The sequence below is a fragment of the Canis lupus genome, chromosome 5 (genome assembly GCF_011100685.1).
Source record: "Canis lupus familiaris isolate Mischka breed German Shepherd chromosome 5, alternate assembly UU_Cfam_GSD_1.0, whole genome shotgun sequence".
Taxonomy (NCBI): Eukaryota; Metazoa; Chordata; class Mammalia; order Carnivora; family Canidae; genus Canis; species Canis lupus.
The window spans coordinates 60241480-60263485 of record NC_049226.1 but is presented as its reverse complement, the minus strand read 5'-3'; the positions used below and the strand labels follow the sequence as shown (position 1 = coordinate 60263485).

General features: G+C 49.3%; 1 long non-coding RNA gene across 5 annotated transcripts; it reads left to right on the top strand.

Annotated features, from left to right (window-relative positions):
- Positions 1 to 253: 253 nt before the first annotated feature.
- LOC111095969 lies at positions 254 to 20742 on the top strand. 5 transcript variants are annotated; one of them, XR_005359830.1, is made up of 4 exons: positions 254 to 494; positions 7832 to 7929; positions 14536 to 18209; positions 18507 to 20742. It is a non-coding gene; the product is annotated as an uncharacterized LOC111095969 (long non-coding RNA). The 5 variants fall into 5 exon arrangements; XR_005359829.1 differs by lacking the exon at positions 18507 to 20742 and adding an exon at positions 8353 to 8460 and having other exon boundaries at positions 262 to 494; positions 16346 to 17048; XR_005359832.1 differs by lacking the exons at positions 14536 to 18209; positions 18507 to 20742 and adding exons at positions 8353 to 8460; positions 12371 to 14499 and having other exon boundaries at positions 262 to 494.
- The last annotated feature ends 1264 nt before the right edge of the window (positions 20743 to 22006 follow it).

Sequence of the window (22006 nt, the reverse complement as noted above, 5' to 3'; positions counted from 1 at the left end):
GATGATCATCAGTTGCATTTCCTCTTCCAGTGCACACAGGAGGTCTGAACTTCCCAGCATCCTTGCGGTTGGACCAGGGTCACATGATGCGGCTCCAGCCAATGGGATGAGGCCAGGAATGGCCATACTTTGCATTTCCTACGGCGTGCACTGCCCAGCTTCCCTTGCTGTTAGACCAGGGTCACATGATGCGGTTCTAGCCAATGGGATGAAGCCAGGAGGAGTGGTGTGCGCCACCTTCAGGCAGGGCTGTGGTTTGCACTTCCTACGGCAGGGACTTCCCAGCTTCCTTTGCTGTTGGAAGAGGGTCACATGATGTGATTCTGGCCAATGGGATGAGGCCTGAACGTGACCTTGGTGGCTCCCACTTCCCCTTCTTGGTGACCTCAGTGGTATCAAGATGACACCAGAGAGGAGCCTAGAGTTCTGAGTCACGGCCTGGAGGAGCCCCGCACGGGCCACCTGCTGCTGCAGACTGCGGCCTGAGAGGGATAGTAAGTGTCATTATGAGAGACGCTGATGCTGTTGCGGTTAGGCTGGCCGCCCTGACGGGCCCACGCAGCCCGAGGGCCCGGCCCACCGGGACACACGCCTTGCCAACCATCGTTATGCGCGGGGCTGCCTTTTTTTTTTTTTTTTTTTTTGAATCGTCGATGTTTATGTAGCACTTACCAGGCGAGCGCTGTGGTCTTGGCTTTCTTACCTCATGTTATGTGGTCCCGGCACAGCTGGCGGAGGCGCGGGCCTTCGTGGCTCTGGCTTCAGACGAGGTGGGTCTACACTGGCAGGGAGTGCGGGCGCTGCAGCACAGGGCATCTTCCGACCCGTGGGCCACCCAGGCCTGTGCACCTCCCTGTGCAAAGGTGAGAAAGGACGCATGTCTGATGGAAGGGATCTGGAGAGCGCAGGCTATAGAATTTCTTTTTTTTTTTTTTCTTTCATGATTTTATTTATCCACGAGAGACACAGAGATAGGCAGAGACATAGGCAGAGGGAGAAGCAGGCTCCGTGCAGGGTATGGGATTCCAGGACCTCGGGATCAGGACCTGAACCAAAGGCAGATGCTCAACCACTGAGCCACCCAGGTGCCCCTGGTCCTATAATCTCTTGTTGTGGCATCTGCTTTGGGGATCCGAGTGTGACCATATTGTCTCAGGCCTCACTCGTGGGCCAGATCACTCTGAAATCTGTGTCTCCTCTCAGCCAATCTTACACTTGATTTTTCCCAGTGAAGATCCAGCTCATGTGCAAAGCCTCTCTCTTTTCCTGACGTCCTTTCATCTTATTTCACATCTGGACCCAGTGAAGCAGAATTTCCGGTCTTGAGTTGGTCTGATCGATACACCGTATCACCTTGATCTAAAAATGGCTTCTAAGGGCATTTCCAGTTGAATGACCTCATTTTCAGTGATAGGCTAGCCCTACCATGGGGTAAGGTCTCTTCTAGTTGCGCACAATTGATTTCCCTTTTCAGGTTGTCTTGACTTAAAAATTTTAACCTCCCAAGCTCAAATCTGTGAACGGTATCTTTATCCCCTCCAATCCAGAGGCACCAAATGCAGTTGGGATTTCCTTGTGTGGAATGGTTCTAGTCATGGTGATGCCACCAGCTCTCCGGAGGCTCCTTCCTTATTGAAAGGGGCTTGAGCAACCTTAAAAAGCTGGAAAACAGACACATTTGGAAATTGTCTGGGAGTATCAGAGCTCTGACAGATGCCTGACTTCTGCTCTACATATGAGAAATTTTCAACTTCTGAGGATTCGAGAGTGCACCTGCAGACCCCAGAAGGGAGTCTTGCTTTTTGGAAAGTGGTAATAGCTCTGAAATGGCCAACGGCACTGTTTCTGAGCTCCCAGGCTAGCTGTGCTGTTGCCCATTGATCCTGTTGGAGGCCATTAGCAGTGCTGACCACCTGGTCCCAGACACCTGTAATGAATATTTATGGAGCCAGTGGCTGGGAGGAAGATGAGCTCTTCTTTCCTTACCAGGCAAGACCTGCTGTGGGTGTGATTCTCTAGATTCCTAACCAGCCCCTGTCCCCATCAGGCAGGAGCCCACCTTGTTTACCTTAAGGTCAGTCTGCACAGGGAGGAAGTTCTTGGCAAATGTGGCACAGTCAGAAAGGAGGCGTCATCTTTTCAAGTCTTCAGACAGAAACATAAAGCAGGTGTTTTGCAAGGGGAGCCTTCATACCTGGTGGGTGCATCAGGTTCTGCAGGGGAGAATCTGGGGTCCCCACAAGCATCTGCACCTCAGAGTGAGTGTGTATGTGTGTGGATGTGGGTGTGGACAAGGTGTACATGGGTGTTTGTGAGAATCCAGTGGGAAACCATACAATAGCCATCACAGAGAACTGGAACTGCATTGTAGAATAAGGAGGTAAAAGAAAGCCATGGGTCAGCCTGTGGGGAAAGACCCTGTCCCCACTGGATTCTCCAAGCAGAGTGGACCAGGAAAATAAATGGAAGCTCAGGGAGGTCAGGTGACTTGCCCAAGGCCACAGGGCTTTTGAGTGGAGGGTGCCAACTGAAAGAGGCTTTATGGAGAACAGACAAGCTCTCTGTGAGTCAAGGACAATGAAACTGACATCAGCTTAAGTGAAGGTGGGAGAAACCCCAGAAGGAAGCATTCCTTGACATAAAGGTTTTTCCAGGGTCCTCCAGTCACCTTTCAGAGTCTAAGACTCTCTTGCTCCTGGATTCCAGCATATTTTCATTAAAAAAATGCTTAGAGAAAAACTGAGGGATATTATGTTTCCTGGTTTTGGAGTTTTTATCTTTGACCTCATAATGAATTTTTAAATAAGACATCTTGTCTCTGACCTGATGAAAAATGGAAGGAAATGAATAAATGAATACTTTGTTCCTACATATACTCTTGGCTGGTTTCAGATCTCCCCTCCAAAACTGCTCACCAGGTTAACCATATTCAGATTCAGAAAAAGATGTGTCCTTAATAACCACAGTAATTTTCATCCAGCATTGGCAAGTTTACAGAGATACTCACCACCCCCTGATCCTTCCTGAGGGGCTTAAATGATGGAACACACAATCTGGAGTGAACATTTTGGTTTTCACTTCTTGTTCTACCACTTAGTGAGTGTCTTGAGCAGGCCCTGAAAGTGGAGGGAAAATCTGGGTATCTTACCTCACAGAACTATTGTGAAAATAGAGAAGGAAGGTCTGGTGGGGGAGATGTTAGATTTCACCTTTTGTTTCTGACCCATTCATCCCCCACCTAGCACTGAGCACAGAGTAGGCATTTGACCCATAGTCCCTTGTTCATCTCTTCGACCTATCTTCACTGAGGGGTTCCTGTGTGTCAGGCATGGTTCTAAGTGCTTGGGACACATTGGTGAACAAAAAAGACAAAAATTTACACAAGACATCAATATACTAGATTAGAAGATGATAGTGCCGTGCAGAAATGTAAAGCTTAGGAATATTGATGCCAGGATTAGAGAGGGGCAGAGAGCTGTAAAAAACAGGGTAGCTATGCTAGGGCCCCAGAAGAAGATGGCATTTGAGCAAATACTTGAAAGAGGTGAGGGAATCGGTTGCAGGTCTGGGGAAGAGTATTCCAGGCAGAGACAGCAGTGATTGCAGTGAACCCGGGTGGACACCGGTCTGCTGTGTCCAGGGAATAGAAAGGAGGTAGTTGGAGTGAGTCAGAGCTATGGAGAGCAGATCATGTGGGCCTGGAGGTGGGAAGGATAGGGATGTTTATTTTACTCAGGGTGAAATAGGAATGACTTCCTGAATGTGGTAAACATCACTCCAGTGGATGAATTAAGGACTCACTGCAGGGGGCTTAGGGCAGAAGCTGGGGAGATCAGGTTGGAGGCCACTACAGGTATGAGATGACAGGGTAGAGGTGGGGGAAGAGCTTGGATTCTGGATCTGTCTTGAGGGCAGGGCCAGCAGGATTGGCAGATAGATCTGGTATTAGGCACAGAAAAAAGAGAGGAATCCAGTGGGAGGATGAACTAACTTGCCATCAGCAGAGACAGAGAGATCTAAGGTAGAGCAGGTTTGGGCAGAAGTCTTCCCCTATGAGCTTTACATGTTTCATCTCATCTAAAGCTCATATTCTTGTGCATAGACAAGAAGACCAGTCCAGAGAGCCCAAGCAAGGGTCCTGAGGTTGTATAACTGGGGTGTAGCTGAGGTTCAAAGGCAGGCGGAGCCACGGGTGGCCACTTCTTTTGCCTGATTCTGTAGAATGAAGGCATGAAACCTGATGCCTGCTTGGTGGGGGTTTGCTGACCCTGCCCAGAGAGTCTGTATGGGGAGCAGTGGTCAGCCCCGAAGGGCACCACTACACACTCCTTCTATGGGAAGGGCAGGGAGGGAGTCAGGAGCCAGGAGCCAGGGGCCTCAGGTTACTGATTTTAGATTCTGGACTTAAATTACATAATTTGTACTTCGTGCAACAAATACTGAGCACCTACTGGGTGTCTGGTCACATGCTGACTATTGGTGATACACGAATAATTCCTCGTCTTTGGAGCAGAGTGCTCAGCAAGATGTGGATAAGGTTGCTTGCTGCTTTTTTAGGTTAGGTTTTCCCAGTCCCCTCGATTGGCATCCTAGACCTGGGTCTGGAAATGAACTCGTATTCTTTAGCTTAGTGTAATATGTGCTTTGTGTTGGTGTGTGAGCGCGTGTATGTGTGTGCATTTGAATGTGTGTGTTTGGGCCTATTCTTGTGCCTGTGTGCATCTCAGTGTGTGGGAGAATGTGTATGTGCCTCTGTCTCCGTGTGTGTGTTTGTATGTGGGTGTGCACACTGTTCTGTGCTTGTGTCTATGTGTGTACGTGTGTATGTGACTATGCATGTGTGAGGTGTGTGTCTCCACTAGTGTCTGTGTCTTTCCGTGTGCTGTGCGTGGGCTATGTGCATGCATACTCATGTTCTCTGATCTGAGAGGCCTTATCCTGTGGAGATTCCTGGGGGGGGAGGAGAAGGTCCTTGCCCCTCCTCACCTTCCTTTAGCGCCTTCTGTCTCTTCTGTTTGTAGGTTTCCCATCACACTTTTTATCCCTTTTCCAGACATTCCCACCTCCGCTTAGACCCCAGTCACTGTTGCCATACCTCTTTTCTCTACACCTGGAGGCCATTCTCAGCTTCCTTTTTTCCCCAAGGATTGTGTTTCCTGCTAAGGCCGTGTGCATTTTCTGAGTAGCAGGAGGTTCTCTGGGGGCTGCACCTCTCTTTAGCAGCTTGAACCTTCCTCATTTAAAAATTGTCCATTCTAAATGGATTCATCCAAGAGAAAACCTAACAGGTAAAAACAAATCTCTTTGTTTGTCCTTTATGATAATAAAGGAGCCGCTAAATTAATTATGCCAACTTTCATTTTATTAAGTATGGCATTCCTTCTGATTTAAGAATATTTTTACCTCTCCAAATGCTTTTAAGAAGGTTATGGCAAGAATAAGTCTATTCATCTCTGCAGTATTTTTGGTTGCTTTTCATAAATTTGCTAGATTGCATTTTAAGGGAGTGGAAGTTGAATCTAATCTTGTAAAAAAAATTGTTGAAGCCAATTAGCTGCTGAAGTGTTTAATTATGAGAGAAGCACTCAGACCGACAACCGAGTGGAGCCTTCCTGAAGTTTTCAACACAGTTCTACTGACTCTTTCCTTATTTTCTTCCCCATTTGTGTTTTCCAAAGAGCCAGCTTCTCTTACAAACCTGGTGTTCAGACCTGCACCATTTCTGAGGTGCATGGGGGTGTGAGTGATGCTCCGTTACCAGTATACTAGTGAGGGATCAGTAGCCTTTTTGCTCCATGGAGCTCTCTCCAGCCTTGGGATGACCACCTAGGTAGAGGGTTGAGGAATGATTTTTAGAGAGAGGCTCAGTGGGATCTCGTCTTCTTCACTGTTCCAGTTCTTACCACTAACTGTCATGGTTGTGAGGTGAAGCTTAAGGAAGAAATCGCTGGATAAACAAACAAAAAAGTGTATTGATAGGTCTTTGTTGAGTATCAGGAGATACAATACTGATTTTTTACCAGAAGGTAGTTCCTGATGAGTCATGACCCGGCTACACGATTACAGTCCTAAAATTAGAGATGCCCGAGAAGTCCCATCTGTTTGACACCCCACCCGTTTCCTATTTTGACTCTTACCTTAAAGCAGGTGTTAGCAAACTACAGCCCACAGACAAAATCTGCCTGCTGTGTAAAGTTTTGTCGTAATAGCTGCACCCATTTATTTATTACACATTGTCCTTGGCTCTTTGGATTTGAGTAGTTTCAACAGAGGGGGTACAATTTGCCAGGACAAAATACTTACAACTGGTTCTTTAAGAAAACTTTTGCTGACTTCTGTTTAAAGAATTAAATATGAAAAAATATCTAGTCCATATCTAGTCCAAATATGAAAAAATATCTAGTCCAGATTTACTCTTTTTTTTTTTTGTTTTGTTTTCCTGTAAGAAAATGGATGGGAAGACTACAATTTTCTCCCCAGAGGGAACACCGTGGATTCAGATCCTGTGCTCTGTCCACGGTGCTGGACATACTTGACCTTCACTTGTCAAAACCATTGTATGTTACAAAAAACCAACCAACCAAACAAACAAAAAAAACCCCAAAACGATTTCTAGGTGGGTGAATACATAGGAGGACACACCACTTACGCTCCTTGTCCCTCCAGCCTTCTTGAAGTGAATAGGCGGAGGTTCCTCTTGTCGAGGGAGGATTCCATATGCCTTTGCTTTTTAATGAAGAGAAATGGCTTTATGAGTGTTTGCACAGCTAGAAGATATTATATTAGTGATGAAAGGAGGTTCCAGTCCTGGCATATATATAAATTATGTTTTCTCTAAGTGCCTGAAGGTCAATCAAAGTATATTTACGCTTTCATTGTTGCACTGTGACAGTGAGGTATAATATTTAGACAGCATGGTAGCATTTAATGTTCTAAATGTGGACATAAACTTCTTGTTTTACTCTGGAACTAAAATCGATAATGAAACAGAGCAGCATTACATCAAATCAATTCTGAAAGGCTCTTGAAGCCAATCCAAATTGCAGAAAGAGCGATGAAGGTAGTCAAAATATTTAGGCCAACTAATTTTGCAAAGTTTGCAAGAGGATGAAGCTCGTGAAAAATAAGGGTAATTTTAAGCTTGTATCAATAATTCTGGTCCCTTAAAATCAACTACTTTTTTTTTTTTTTGCCAAGATGGTTTCTTGAATGGGATATCACTAAGTCTGCTTATTTTTACAGTCCTGCAAAGTTCGAACCTGACGAAAGCTAAAGAGGCAAACTGAAGGATACCTATGTTGATTTTTAAAAAGGTTTAATTTATTTGCTTGAGAGAGAGAGAAAGAGAGAGAGAGAGTGTGTGTGTGTGTGTGCATGCATGCACAAGCAGGGAGAAGGGGCAGAGGTAGAGGGAGAAGCAGGTCCTCCCTGAGCACAGAGCCCAACACAGAGCTCCATCCTAGGACTCTGGGATCATGACCTGAGCTGAAGGCACATGTCTAACTGACTGATCCACCTAGGTGCTCCAACCTATATTGAGTTTAAAAAAAAAAACACGAGAGAGAGAGAGAGGCAGAGACACAGGCAGAGGGAGAAGCAGGCCCCATGCAGGGAGCCCGACGTGGGACTCGATCCCGGGTCTCCAGGATCACGCCCTGGGCTGAAGGCAGTGCTAAACCGCTGAGCCACCTGGGCCACCCCCATATTGATTTTTTGTTAAAGTATATACAAACGTTTGATTGCCTAGCCTCAGAGTTAAAAAAAAAATCTATGCAGAGCAATATTAGATGCTTCTCTTCCTTATTTCCTTAATTTATTGCTGTATTCCTAGGGGAAAATTGTGATTTGGCATTATTCAACTTCGTCATCACCTAGAATCATTCAGTCAACTGCTGTGCCAAGGTCAAGTGGGAATCCATGCTGACACTGGTAAGAGGGTCCCATCTGAAGGACCAAAATGCTACAGTGGAGGTTGTGTGTGGAGGGACAAGAAGGGATCCCAGTGAGGGCAAAGTCTGCAGGGTCTCCAGCTGGTGACAGGATGAGGTTTCTGAGCACATCTTAACATTTGCCTAATAATTTGCCTCCAGGGAGAGCTGGCTTTTCCAAATACTGTGATAACCTTGTAAGAACTGAATCAAACAGGAGGAACAAAGTAGGAATATCCCAAACAACTGTTTTATTGCTAAGATATGTAAAAAAAAAAGTCTTCATGTTTTTCTGAAAACATAAAAGTCTTACATTTTTACCACTATTTATAAATGCCCCCTGGAGCCTTCTGTATCTTGAGTTTCAAAGAACACAGAGCGGGTTGACAAGTCTGCATTTGGGGGATTTTCCTACAATGACCAGGTGCTGTGTGAGGTTCCAGTCTGCATGCAAAACCCTTTGGGAAAGAATCACTTCTGAGTGAACAACAAAAAAATGGACAGATGGATGAAAGAGTGAAAGGATGAATAGGTAAATGGGTGGATAGACGGAAAGAAGGGGAAAGCTGTGTGGGTGGATGGGTGGCAAGAAGAAACGACTTCTGGGATCCCTGGGTGGCGCAGCGGTTTGGCGCCTGCCTTTGGCCTAGGGCGCGATCCTGGAGACCCGGGATCGATTCCCACGTCGGGCTCCCGGTGCATGGAGCCTGCTTCTCTCTGCCTGTGTCTCTGCCTCTCTTTCTCTCTCTGTGACTATCATAAATAAATAAAAAAATTAAAAAAAAAAAAAAAAGAAACGACTTCTTTGGTGGACTATAGTAACCATAGGATACCCCCAGGGTCTGGCAAAGAACCTGGAAGCCCCCAACTCTTGCCCCTCCCATCATTTCTCTTTTGCTCTGAGGAAGTACTTGGCGGGGTGGGGGAAGTTCAGGTGTTAAGCATCTTGATAGGCATTGACTTCTGTCTGAGGAGGAAAATCATGTTGTTTTTTTCTGTCTCTCTTTCTCTCTCTGCTCACTGGGGGCTCCAGCAGAGAATGTAGGCTTCTGAATGAGACTCATTCAGCCTCTCTTAAATTGTTTATGTCTGACCCAATGGGCTTGACATTTTCAGGCATATCATGTGATGCTAGCTGATGTCTAAATGCATGGCACTGATGAGAGTGGTTCACTGGGGAGAGGCCAGAGACTTGGTGGCATTTTGTTGTGGCAGATGAGAGAGATTATAAAATGTTAAGATATTTTTAGGGAGGGGAGGTTTTAGCTTGTTGCCCTAATTAATGTGTGGTTCCTTGGCCAAGGAGGTGGTGTGTGTGTGTGTGTGTGTGTGTGTGTGAGCATTCACAGTGGTTGGTGGCAGAGTGTTCAGAGTGTTCAGAGGTCAGAGGCTCAATCGATACAATGGGTGTTTCCTTCTGGTGAGGCTTGGTTCTGGCCGGTGGGGTGTGGGGTAACCTGTCTGTACCCTGAGAAATGGGTGGGAGCCCTGGACTGAGGATGATGCGATACTTTTGGTTCACACAGCTGAGAACCAAAGGGCAAATACCTCAGTAACCATAATGCAGGAACTTGGAATCTGTCTTTGAGAAGATGTATTCAGGGGTTCAAGGAAGCACAGCTCAGCTTTTTTTGGGGACCAGAAACAATAAAAACAATGCATTTGTGAGGTATTTTTGAGTTTCAGTTGCCTTCCCTCCAGCCCTGTGAAGTCAGGGGAAAGACACTGCTGGCCCCCTTGCCTATGAATAATGAGATGATTACAAGGATCACGATGATGGTGACGATGGGTTGTAGCCCCTCATTATCATGGACCGTGTTCCAGGGACTGTGTTAAACCACCATACCTCATTGCATTTGTTCTTCAGGGTAATTCTTTGATTTTATAGCTGGAAAGCTGAGGCTCAGACAGAGTTTATTTCTTACTTTCTAACTTTACAAATACTAGTGCATCCATCCTCACATTAACCCTGTGAGATAGGTATCATCATCGGTGTCATTCTCAACTCACAGATGAGAAAGTTGGGGCACAGAGAAGGTAGGTAACTCACCTTAGGCCACACAGCTAGTAAGTGGCCGTGGTTGGATTCAAACCTAGGGTCTGAGCCATTCAGGGCCAGATGGTGCTCCCCTATCGTGAGTAGGTGGAGGATGCGAGCTGCATGTGTGGGGACCCATCTTCTAGTCATGTGAATACTAGCAGTGATTGGTGACTGTCTTGCCACGTCTTCCCTCTCCAACCATTTCCCTGGGCAAGACAAGGAGAGCGCCCCCAGGCATCCCACAAGGGGCAGACTACCATGGCTAGTGCACCTGAGAGCACTGTGGGGAGTCTTCTGGCCCCTGGGACTTGGAGCCTGGCTGTGGATAGAAATGGTCTGGGGAGTGGCTGTCCCTCACACATATCAGAAGTGAGGCCAGGGTCCCAGCTGTTGGGCAGAGGAGCAGCGGGGGGCTGAGCTTTGCAGAAAGGAAAGCTCATTGATTGCCCACCGTGACGGGATGCCGTCAGCGGGGTCCCGGCTCTCTTGAAGCCAAACTGTGCAGCCTCTGGGGCAGCCGGGAACAGTGTGGGTCCGTGCAGCCCTGGAGGCTTTGTCCCAGTGAAGTTCTCTGAGATCTGCTGAGACTGCGCTCTGGGGCTGCCATCCACTGGCACCTGTCCCCCTGGACCCTGGGTGGTTCAGAGGTGGTGCCAGGCAAGGCCAGTGGAGGACCAGGGACCATGGCTGGTTAAAGTGAGAAGTCACCTGTGGACTTGGGTCCTCTTGTCCTGCTGTGGTCTCCAAATCCAGGAGCACCCCAGAAGGGACCAGTGTGTGCCCCCACTTCTAGCATTTGGCTCGTCAAGGTACATTGAGGCTGCGTGAAGTCAGGGCCGTGGCACATGGCCTAAAGAATCTGATTTTGATTGTGAGGGTGACAGGGAGTCAGAGAAGTGCTTGAGCAGGTAGGGGGATGGTCAGACCCAGAAGAGCCAGGGCCAGGCATGAGGTTCCTGTGGCTGTTGTAACCAATTTCCACAGATGGGGGCCCTGAAACAGTGGGGACAGTCTGGAGGACAGAAGTCCTATCATGTGAAGGTGTCACAGGACGGCGCTGCCTCCAGAAGCTCCAGGGGAGGATCCTCCCTGCCTCTTGTGGCTTTTGGCGCTTCTTCTACCTCTGTGGTCACACGACGTTCTACTTTGCCTCCTGTGCTTCTCTTGTGAGGACCCTTGTCAGCGAGTTCACGGCCCACCCAGGTACTCAGCACGATCTCGTCTGGAGACACTCAAGTTCGAATCATAATTACAAAGACCCTATTTCCAAAAAAGTAACATTGACAGGTTCTAGGGGTTAGGATGTGGGTGTATCTTTTGGGGGACCATCATTCAACCCACTATGCTCTCCCATTGGCTCTCCTGGCCCAAATACCAGGAATATGAGTTTTGTCCCAGGGCTTGCTTGCATCAGTATTCAGGGAGGACAGCCAAGGGCAGGGGAGAGAAGTGTTGGAGTGTTTCTCTTCCCTTGGGTGTAAGGGATTTTTTTCTTTTTAAAATAATGGGTGTTGTTAGCACACAGACCTCACTAATTGAGGCTGGATCTGGGGGTACCTGCCGGCCTCTCAGGGTAATGATTTCCCTCTCAGGGCCCTCAGTAACCAGACTCTGCTGCTGGTAATTCCCCTTGATGCATCGGACATCTTCCCTTTTAAAGCGTTCCTGTCTTGTTAAGTGTTCTGTCTAGCACAGGCTGTAATTATTTCTAGAAACTCGATTTCAGTATCAATTAGCACATCTTCAGATGTGTAGGAGGGTGAGCTCATTCCTCGTGCCCTGGCCTCTTAGAAATGCTTTTGGGTTGCAGCTCTGGGAAGGGCAGTGAGGGGGGTGGCAGATACCCTCAGATCCCTTGTCACTTCTTGTGGGGGTGGGAGCATGGTCTTTGCGAAGTCAGGATCCCTGGCTGGAGATGGGCTGGGAAAGAGGGCGGGGCTTTGCTCTCACTGGCAACATGCCTTTCCACCCCACCCTGGAGACAGTAGAGGGGACTGTGAGCTCTCTTGCAGGTACATTGCTCAGAAAGCCTCATTTCTAACCGAGGTCAAGTCAGGGGTGACTGGATTGTTTGCAGAGGAGCCTTTGCCTGTCGGAGGGCAGATGAGATGGATGACAGGGTGTTCTCGCCCCATGTTGGGAAGGATGCCCAGGCTAGCAGCCCCAGTGTGCTGGCCCCAAATGCCCTCTTCGACCCTGGCTGCTGGCTGGGGCTGGAGCTGGGGCTTTGATAAGTGGTTGCCTGAGCTCCTGTCCTCAGGTGATGTCCTTGGGCAGGTGAATATGCACCTCTGTTTGCTGGGACAGTCTGGGTTTACACCTGCTGTCCTGGTATCCTCTTCTGTTGAGCACTTAACACACCCACTTCTATTCTTTCTTCCTCCCTCCCTCCCTATTGCAGGAAAACTCACATAATGTTAAATTAACCATTTTAAACGAACGATTCAGTGTTGTTTGATATGTTCGTAATGTTGTGCCAACATCGCCTCTTGGTGGTTCCAAAGCAGCTCTTCACCCCAGCGGAAGCCCTGGACCTGTTAAGCCATCTCGCCCCCGTACCCTTGGCGCCTCCCATCTCCTGGTAACTGCTCATCTGTTTCTGACTCTGTGGAGTTACTGATTCTGGACACTTGGTATAAATGACCACAGAGCCTTTGGCGACTGGCTTCTCTCACCGAGTGTGATGTTTTCTTGGCTCCCCCGCATGATAGCAGGCATCAGGTGTCTTTGTCATCAGAGGTGGAAGACACAGGAAGAGACTTTGGCCACCTGTCAGGGGGCCTGGCTTTTCTCCATGAATTCCCGGCTCCCCAGGCACGGCTCCTGGAGTTTCTCCCTGGGGCCACTGTGTGTCACCCTGGGGAAGGCCTGTCCAAAGGCTCCTTCTCCTGGTCCTCTGTGTTCCCGGTGGGGATTTGCAAGCCTCTGCTTGGAGTTTTAGTTGCTTGTTGACAGGGAAAGGGGAACTTCCCTGCTTCCACTGCACTCTCTTGCTCATCAAAGCCTGGATATTCATCTGCCACTGGAGGCGGAGCTTCTTAGGGGAAAGCTGAACACAGGCCCTATGCAGGCATCTCAGGCAGGACGAGCGGCTCTGTCTGGTGGGTGAGCCTAAGGAGACCGTCCTCCCAAGTTGGGTCCCCATTGGAGGCAACTGGTAGGAAATGGAGCGCGTTCGCTGATGCTCAAAGCTGCTCTGATTGTACCGTTCTGGGCCTGAAAAGCTGCTTCAGTGAGCCAGATGCCTAGTTTCCAGCCCTGCTCTGCTGAGCTCCCCTGGTCCTTGTCGAGAACCCCACTGCCACGTCGGGTGTCTGGCCTGCAGAAGTCCCCAGCAGCTGCTCCCTGGGTCTCCCGAGGGTTCTGCCCTAATTCATTAAACAGCTGCAGATTTTTTCACTGATATGTTACTGTCCGGACATTGCTGAACTGAACCCATTTTTGCCTATGCTGAGTGGGTCCCATATGTGTGTGGTGGCCCCAGGCAGAGCTTTGGGAGCCCCCTGGCTTGCCCTAGGTAAAGGGGCTGTTATAGCTCTGCTCCACTCTCTCTACTTCCTCCTCAAGCCTGGACATGTTCCTGGGGCCCGGACAAGAGAAGTGATGGGTTCAGCTGGGTCCCCTCTGGTCCTCAGAACGAGGCGGAGGAAGAGGGCTCGAGGTGTGATTCTTGGCCCGGTCACCCCCTTCTTCGGCACCATGGGTCTTGGCATCAGCTTTGGGAGAGTCGTTAGGATGCTGGGCAGCTACCAAGGTAGAAATGCAGAGCCTCAGTCCTGCGGTGACTGCGCTACTGTGGAGACCCCCGCTTGCAAGCCGGGGAGATTGAGGGCCTGTCTGGGCTGCGCAGCTCCAGCGGGGCAGAGGACTGGCCCAGTGCCCAGCTGGGGGCCCTCTGCACTCCATCACGCTGCTGGCAGCTGCCAATGAAGCTGAATGGATGGGGGTAAAAGAGCTGGGCAAAATATCAGCCCCTGAAATGGTGCGAATGAAAACGCTTTGGGGTCTTGGGGAAAAATAACTAAATGGTGTCCTTGCTTAGCTTACATTTCTCCCATTTTTCTAAGAGAGCTGTCAGTGGGTTTGATTGCTTTGGACAGAGCCTGCTGATTGCCTGGAGAAGCCTTGAACTTTCCTGGGGGTAGGGAAATAACATCAAAACTCTAGACTCTGCTGGAGACCGGTGGGCGTTGGAGCCTCTCTGGCCAGGGGCTGCCTCACGGAGCTTCTTGTCCCGGTGGGGAGGGTGAGTCCCCCCTCCTGCCCAGCAGGCAGAGTGCCCCTCCCCCAGGGGACCGCAAAGCCAGAGTCAGTTACTTTCTGCTGCACGCAGAGCTCTCCAAGTACTGTGCATCCCCTTGCCCTCTCCCGGCTCACGCTGTCTATACTCCGGTGGGATTGGGAAAGGTGATCCAATAAGGCACATCCACGATCCACCCAGCAAGTCCCCGTTTCCCCCGTGCTGCTGTCTGATCTTCAGGCTGATGCCTTCCCTTTGTTTGCTTTCATTTCTACATTAAAAAAAAAAAATCTCAGTCTTCATGGATTTTATTTTCTTGACTCTAGGAAACCTTTTCTTTTGAAGGAAGAAATGAGATTCTGGATTCTTCAGCGCGTCCTAGTTACCTTTGCACTTGTGCAGTCCTGACTTCCCGACAAGGCTGGGCTCACTTACTGGGTGGAGAGGCTTGGAACCCAGGTGGTGTGCAGCGCGGTGCTGGCCTCACACGGAGCTCTGGTTCACTGTGTTGAACGCAAGCCTTGGAGACCCTCGGTGGTGTTCACCGGCCCTGGATGCTGTGCCTGGATGCTTCAAGGACCAGCCTGGCCCTGGATCTGGGGGTGTGGGTCCCCTCCCTTTAGCTGCTGCCACTAGCCAGGCTGACCAGACACGAGCCTTGGATGAAAGTCCTGGCCTCAAGGTGTGGGATTTGGCATTCGGAGTACACTGCTGGGGAACCAGAGCCCTGGGCGGTGACCGTTGACCAATGGGAAACTGGGCGGATACGTCCTTCCCCGCCCCTGCCCCTTACTGTGGGACAGCTGGGAGCACAGTTTCTTCTGGAGGCCTGGCTGGAGGAGCACATGTGTCAGGTTGACACGCTGGCCAAGGGACATGTGGAGCTCTGTGGCTCGTCGCGGAACAGCAGGCAGCCCATGGTGGGCCACTCAGCCTTGCCTCACGCTTCCCCTGCCCCTCTTCTCCCTCACTGTGGCTGACCTGGGTTTTTACCTCCTGGATAGAGCCATAGCACTTTAATCCTTGCCTCAGGCTTGACGCTCTGGAAAACCTATCTAAGACCTAGTGCTTTTGCCCAGCTTGGGGTGGCGGGGGTCTTGCTTTGTTCTAGATTCTCCTGGAATCTGCTAATATAAAGCATCACAGCTCACAGCAGTGCTCAAGACCCCTTGGAGAATGGGCAGCCACCTGTCCATCTCCTCTCTGCTGCTGATGGTCAAGACCCCCAAGAGTCTAGGTTGATGCATCATCAGTAGGATAGAGGGCTGTACTCCTTGGGAGCAATTGAAGTAGAGAGGAACTGTTTTGTGTGTGCATGTGTGTATGTGCATGCGTGTGCACACGTGTATGGCATACCCATGCACACTTAAGTGTCTGAAATGCACATGTGTGCATGTGTACACGGGCATGCACACATGTCCATGTATGCACACACGTGCAGGTTTACATGTATGCACTGTGTATGCACAGCAGCATGCCTGCACACATGGGTGTGTGTATGTGGCTTCATGTGTGTATGAATGTATACATATGCGTGCATATACACGTGTGATCAGGGGGTATAGCTCAGTGGTAGAGCATTTGACTGCATATACACGTGTGTCTTGTGCACGTGTCCGTATGTGTGTGCACATGGATGTGCACGTGGATGTGTGTGGACACACGAAATGGCCTGCCCTCAGAGGCGTCACTGGAGGGGACACTTCTGCGCCCTGCATCACTTAGGATCCTGGCCTCCTGTTGGGATGAGGAACAGCGCCAGCCAGCCCGGCCAGCCCCATATGCCTCCTGTCCCCGGATGGCCACCTCCTCGCTTGCTCTCGCCTCTGCTTGCTCTCTTAGCTCCCCGTGATGGATTCCTTCACACAGTTCTGATGACTCGCTCCTCCCGTTTAGCTTTAATTAGGTTCCATAAAACATCTCCTGCTGTGAGTTCTGGTTCAGTAATTACTATATCTTTCAGGTTCAAAGAAACCTGAATCTTTCCTTTTAGTAATTTAACAGAACATTTCACGCTTTGAGGGCTAAATGCCCTCCAGATTCTGCAGTCCTCTCCAAAGTAACTCTGAGAGGTATTGTTTTTATTTCTGGGAGAGCCTAGTTTTCCTCTTAATCCCCTCCCCAACGTCTTTTCAGATGCTGCATGGGGCCCCGGCCTCCTGTGCAGGAGACAAAAATCTCCGTGGTCTGCTCCCAAAGCCAGCAGTGGGAACCCCAGGGACACGAACTGTAGAACTTCCACTCTGCTGCAGCCAGCCTGGGGAGAGAGCCCCCGTAGTGCTGCCTCTCATTAAGATTATTTCCTTTCTTTCCTCTAATACTTGCTCCAAATAATTGTGTCGGAGGTGCTCACAACGGTATTCTCAGGGTGGGGAGACTCGAAGCTGTCCTCTGAGGCCACCAGCCTCCTCTGAGCTGCCGCCACCACTGTCCTGGGCCCTCGGAGCACTCCCTGTGGCCTGCTGCCCCTGGGTGCCCCCACCTTCTCTCCTCTAATTGGCAAGGTCCACCTTCTGACAACACAAGTTTGAACAATGAAGATCTAATCTCTTAGCAACTTTGAAGTTCATAATCTGGTGTCGTGGACTGTATTCGCTCTGCTGTGCGTTCGATCTCCAGAATTTATTTATTCTGCTAGATGCAAGTTTGTGTCCTTAAACAGCAAAGGATGATTATGCAACATGACAGAGGTCGCTGATTGTATTGCAATATATAAATGTATTGAACTGATGTGCTGTGCATAAACTCACACAATGTTATGTATCAATTATATATCTTGATAACAGTAATATATTAAAAAATAAAGTAAATCTCCCTTTGTTCTTGGGAGGAAAGTCCAGCACTTCCTCTGGCTCTGTTCTCAGCCCTGCCCTTTGGGCGCTGGGGGCTGGGGGTGGAGCTGCCTCTCTGGTGGGGGGAGCTAGTCAGGGCAGCACCCCACCGCTCTGCATCTCCAGTCTGTGGCTGACTTTTGGGTTTAGTGGGGAGCTGAGTCTGTCACCCTGTCCGCCATTTCCTTCAGCTCTGCTTTTTGGGGTAATGAGGGTGACAGTTCTGATCTCCCCTGCCTGCCACTTTATCCTGTTTCCAGTTGGTCCAGATCCCAGCCAGGGAGAGGGGATGGGTTATTTCTCAGCCCTTCTGGGGCCCAAGTCCCCGGTGTGTGCTGTCTCCCTGCCTAGTTCCCTCCTGCTCTAACCACCATCCTCCTTGGCCACAGTCTCAATCCTAGCTCCCCTGGTTATTTCTTGGGCAATGGTTGTGATTTGAATGGTTGATGTATTGGGGTGTTTTTGTTTAATGGCTGTCTCCCCACTAGGCCTTGTGCTCCATGGGACGAGGACAGCATCTGTCTTGCCACCCCACCCCCAAACCCCCAAATCTGTAGCACCTGTCTCCAGGGAGCTGTCAGTCTGGGGAGGAGGAGAAGCAGCAAACAATAGATAAAAGACTCATCCTCTGCACTGAAGGGTGCCACATGGGGCAGGTGAGGGGCCGCTGGGAAACACCCCAGTCACCACCTCGTGTGTAAAATGAGGACCCTAACAGTGGGGGAGTTAACTCACAGCACTTCACTTTATCCATGTGATCAGTGTGCTCTGAGAACCTTTTTGTCTTTCTCCTATTGTGAGTGTGTTGGGACCAGGTGTGGATACAAACACTTGAGGAGGCCTGGCTAGGGTGTCCCCATCTGCTTCTGGGGAGGGGAGGATAGGAAGAAAGGTCCTGTAAGGACACCCGTTTATCAAAGCTGCTGACTCCTTCCAGCAGGAGGGGGATTCTGCTGCTGGCTTTGGGCCTCCCAGGGTACCCAGAGATGGAACGAGGGAGTGAACCCCAGTGGAAGGCAAAGTTGGGGGGGGGCAGTGGGGGTGGGGGGTCCTGCACCCTCCAGCCCCCTGCCTGACATTATTATAGAATTTTTCTCTTTGCTCAATTTAGTCTGTATCCTTCGCTGCGGTAGACCATCACCATGACTGTAAAGACTTTCCTGAGTTCTGTGAGTCTTTCTAGCAAATGACTGAAACTAGGGGTGGTTTGGGAGACCCTCAAACACACCACGACTCTGGAGGGGGGAATGGAACCAAGCTAGAGTTCTTCAAACATTAAGTTTTGATGTAATTCTAAATTAATGTCAAAGTTGTAGGAATAGTGTGAGCAAGTGTTGTGTTCTCCACCCAGATGCAAACTCTTCACATTTCCCCCAACGTGCCTCATCATTCTCCTCCTTGCTATATGTATTCAAATGTATTCAACTGTCCCATCACGGGCTTTGTGCCTGTTTGTCATTATCCAGGATCCGGGTCCAGGTCGTGATTGCGTCTCTCCAGCCTGCTGCCATCTGCGGGTGTTCTGCGGCCTTCCTCTGGGAACTTTGACGCTGGCATCTTAAGAGAGACTAGGCTAGTCATTTTGTATTATCATTTATTTTGAGTTTTGTGTCATAACGATCAGATCCGGGTTATGTGTTCTGGGCAGGCGGACTCCCGAAGCGGCTCTGTGTCCTCGCCAGCCAAATGTGTCAGGAGGCACAGGGGTGGCGGGGCCTCAGTAACAGAGTACTGATCGCTCGGTTGTGGTTGTGCCCACCAGGATTCTTTGCTTGCTGTGAGTTACTTGTTTCCTTCTGCAATTACTAGGTCATCTGTGGGGAGATGCTCCGAGAGTAGGTGAATATCGCGCCTCTAAATAAACCTTTACACCGACTGGTTTGGGCATGGCTGGATGATTCCCTAATTTAAGCATTCCTTATGTATTTATTAAAAGGCATTCTGTAAGGAAGAACTTTCCTTTATTCCCCCAATAATTTATTGGAGTTATCATATTGATACTTGTTGAATTTATTTATTCCATCTGTTCCATTTTTATTAAATATATTTATTTATTCATTGACTTATAGGTGTATGGAGTCATGCAGTGGGCTATAATCCATTACTCTCATTAGTGTTCTGCACAGATTGCCCAGGATATGGTTCAGGGGAACCCTTCCCATCATTGGCTTCTGGGTCCTTTGAAAGCTCTCCATCATTCTTGGAGCATCCGCTCTCTCCTGGGGCTCACTGTGCATCACCTTGCCTCCTGGAGTCCCAGTGGGACTTTCTCTTTTGTCAGATGCCAATCCCACTCCAGGGCCCTGGGGGGCCTCGGGGCAGGATCCTCATGGGCTCTGGTGGATGCCCCCAAACAGCCCACATTTGTGGAGTGCTGATTGACGGTTTCATCTCTTGGAAATGGATGTGTCTCCTACTTTCAGTCTCAGGGCATGATTTGGACTAATTCATCTCTGATGAAGATGCCCAGTGAAATGGGCAAGTCAGGCAAACACACCGTTGGCCACATACATCGATGCCTGACTGAACCCGTTCTCACAGGATGAGGGGCTGGATGCGCAGATGTCGTTGAGCCTTTTCAAATATATGCCGTGATGTGTCTCCAACACGCAGGCACCTACCATGTGTTCGTTCTCTTGTCTTCTCCTTTGCTCTGGGGGCAGGGGCTCTTGTTCCCTGCAGGCTCCAGAGACCCCTGCAGAGTCTCCCAGCAAGCAGAAGCTCAGCAGACATCTGCTAATCCTTTTCAATCTGCATTTGTGTACGTATGTGAATGCATGTGTGAGTGCCTCTTTTATGCATGCACACACGCACAGCAAGTGTGCACCTACAGATACATGTGTGTGAATGTGTGTGTGTACATACATGTGATGCATATGTGAGCACATATGCATCTGTGTCTGTGGGTATGTGCGTGTGTATATAGAGGTAAGCATGTATGCGTGTTTGTGCATATGTATGTGTGCCTGTGTGTTTGTGTGTGTGAGAGAGAGAGAGGATGTATGCTTACATGCGTGTCTGTGTAGGATACTGCATGAAGGAATCACTGAACAGTTGGCAAGAGGGATCACATCCAGGCTGCTCTGAAGAATTTCTGTGCCTCAGCTCTAACTCCAACATTGCCCTGACCCTGCCCTTGGCAAGAACATTATTTATTAGGATTAGAAAAGATGTGAATCCATTCTGCTTAGGGAGGGGGCCAAGAATAGGCACACATATATTTAAGAGAAGGAATGATGCTGGAAGAAAATACTGTGTTGTAAGTGACACCAACTTTCACACCAGGTTTGGAGAATCTGGCCATTGCCCACCTGCCATTTCCTGCATCTGAGAGTGAGCTCCTCATCCTTCGGGGTGTTTGAGCCTAGAGGAGCCCTCTCAAGTAGGTTGGACCGGCTGACCCCTGGGATTCCTTATGACTTGGAGGGAGAACAGCTTGCTCAGACAAGGGTGCAACCCTGAGAGGAGGGGGGGCTGGCACTCTATTCCCCTCCTGGAGGTCCCAAGGAAAGACTCTGATGCTACTTCTCACTAAAGCAGAAATGACTGATTAGGCTCAAAGTGTTTCTCCTTCCAAGGTTCCTCTTTTCTTTTCTTTTTTGTTTTTAAGGATTTTATTTATTTCAGAGAGAGAGAGAGAAGAGAGAGAAAGAGTAAGCACAAGCATGTGGGGGCAGAGGGAGAGGGAGAAACAGACTTCCTGCTGAGCCCAACATGGGGCTCAATCCCAGGACCCTGAGATCATGACCTGAGCTGAAGGCAGATGCTGAACTGATTGAGCCACCCAGGTGCCCCAGCTTTTTTCTTTTCTTTTTTTGAATGTTCGCTGAGTCATTTCATGTGCTACGCTCAATGCCAGATACCTTTGTGACTTCTCATTAAATTTTTACAACATCCTTGGGGATGTGTGTATGTGAATCTTATCCCCTTTTTATGGGGAAGTCCATTGAGGCTTGGAGAGGTCAGGGATTTCTTAAGAATTTTCCCTGCCAGACAGAGACTGCTGGTATAAATTCCACACCAGTCCCACCTGGAACTACAGGGCAAGGTGTGGTTGCTTCTTGCCTCAGTTAATAGGCCAAAGACCTTCACTGTGGTGAACCAACAGTCCTTGGTCCTCCCATCCTCCCTTCCTATCTCCCACTGCTTCCTGGAAGAGGTGTTCCTGGAACACTCCTCCCATGCTCCCACCCCAGGGCCTTTGCATCTCCTATTCCCACTGTCTGGGACGCTCTGCCTGGTGTCAACAGAGTTCCCTCTGTCCCTTCCTTCAGGTGTGTGTGATCTCTGTCAGCCCTTCCTGATAGCTATGTTCTCTAGTCCTGCCCCCCTCACAGAATTACCACCTGACATCCAGATACTTAATTGTCAACTATTTTCTGCTCCCCAACTGGAGCATAAACTGTTTGAAGTCTGGTGTTTTGACTGCTCTCTTCATGGCCTGACTGGATTATTTTTTAAAGATTTTATTTATTTACTCACGAGAGACACACAGAGACAGGCAGAGACACATGTAGCGGGAGAAGCAGGCTCCCTGTGGGGAGCCCGATGTGGGAGTCAATCCCAGGACCCTGGGATTACACCCTGAGCCGAAGGCAGAGGCTCAAAGCCTGGCCAGACTGGATTCTAAAGGAAGTGGGCCAACACGAGGTGGAGCTGGGTCTGCTTGGCTCTCTGGGGTCCCCAGGATCGCATGGGGTGTGGCCTGCTGGTCTCCCTGGAGCACCTGGGGCCATTGCACCACCAGCCCTGCAGCACGAGGCCTCTGGATCATACCTGCTCACAGGTGTTAACCTCCGCACTTCTCAGAAATTTCCAGGGGCTTATGGAGCTTATTCATTCAGCTGCTCAAAGGGTGGTCCCCAAACTGTTACTGGTTTGGTCAAGAAAATACAGAAATTGAGAGCAAGCATTTAGAAATCCTTGTAATTTTCAGGGTAATTTTATGTCTGTTGAATGTAATAAA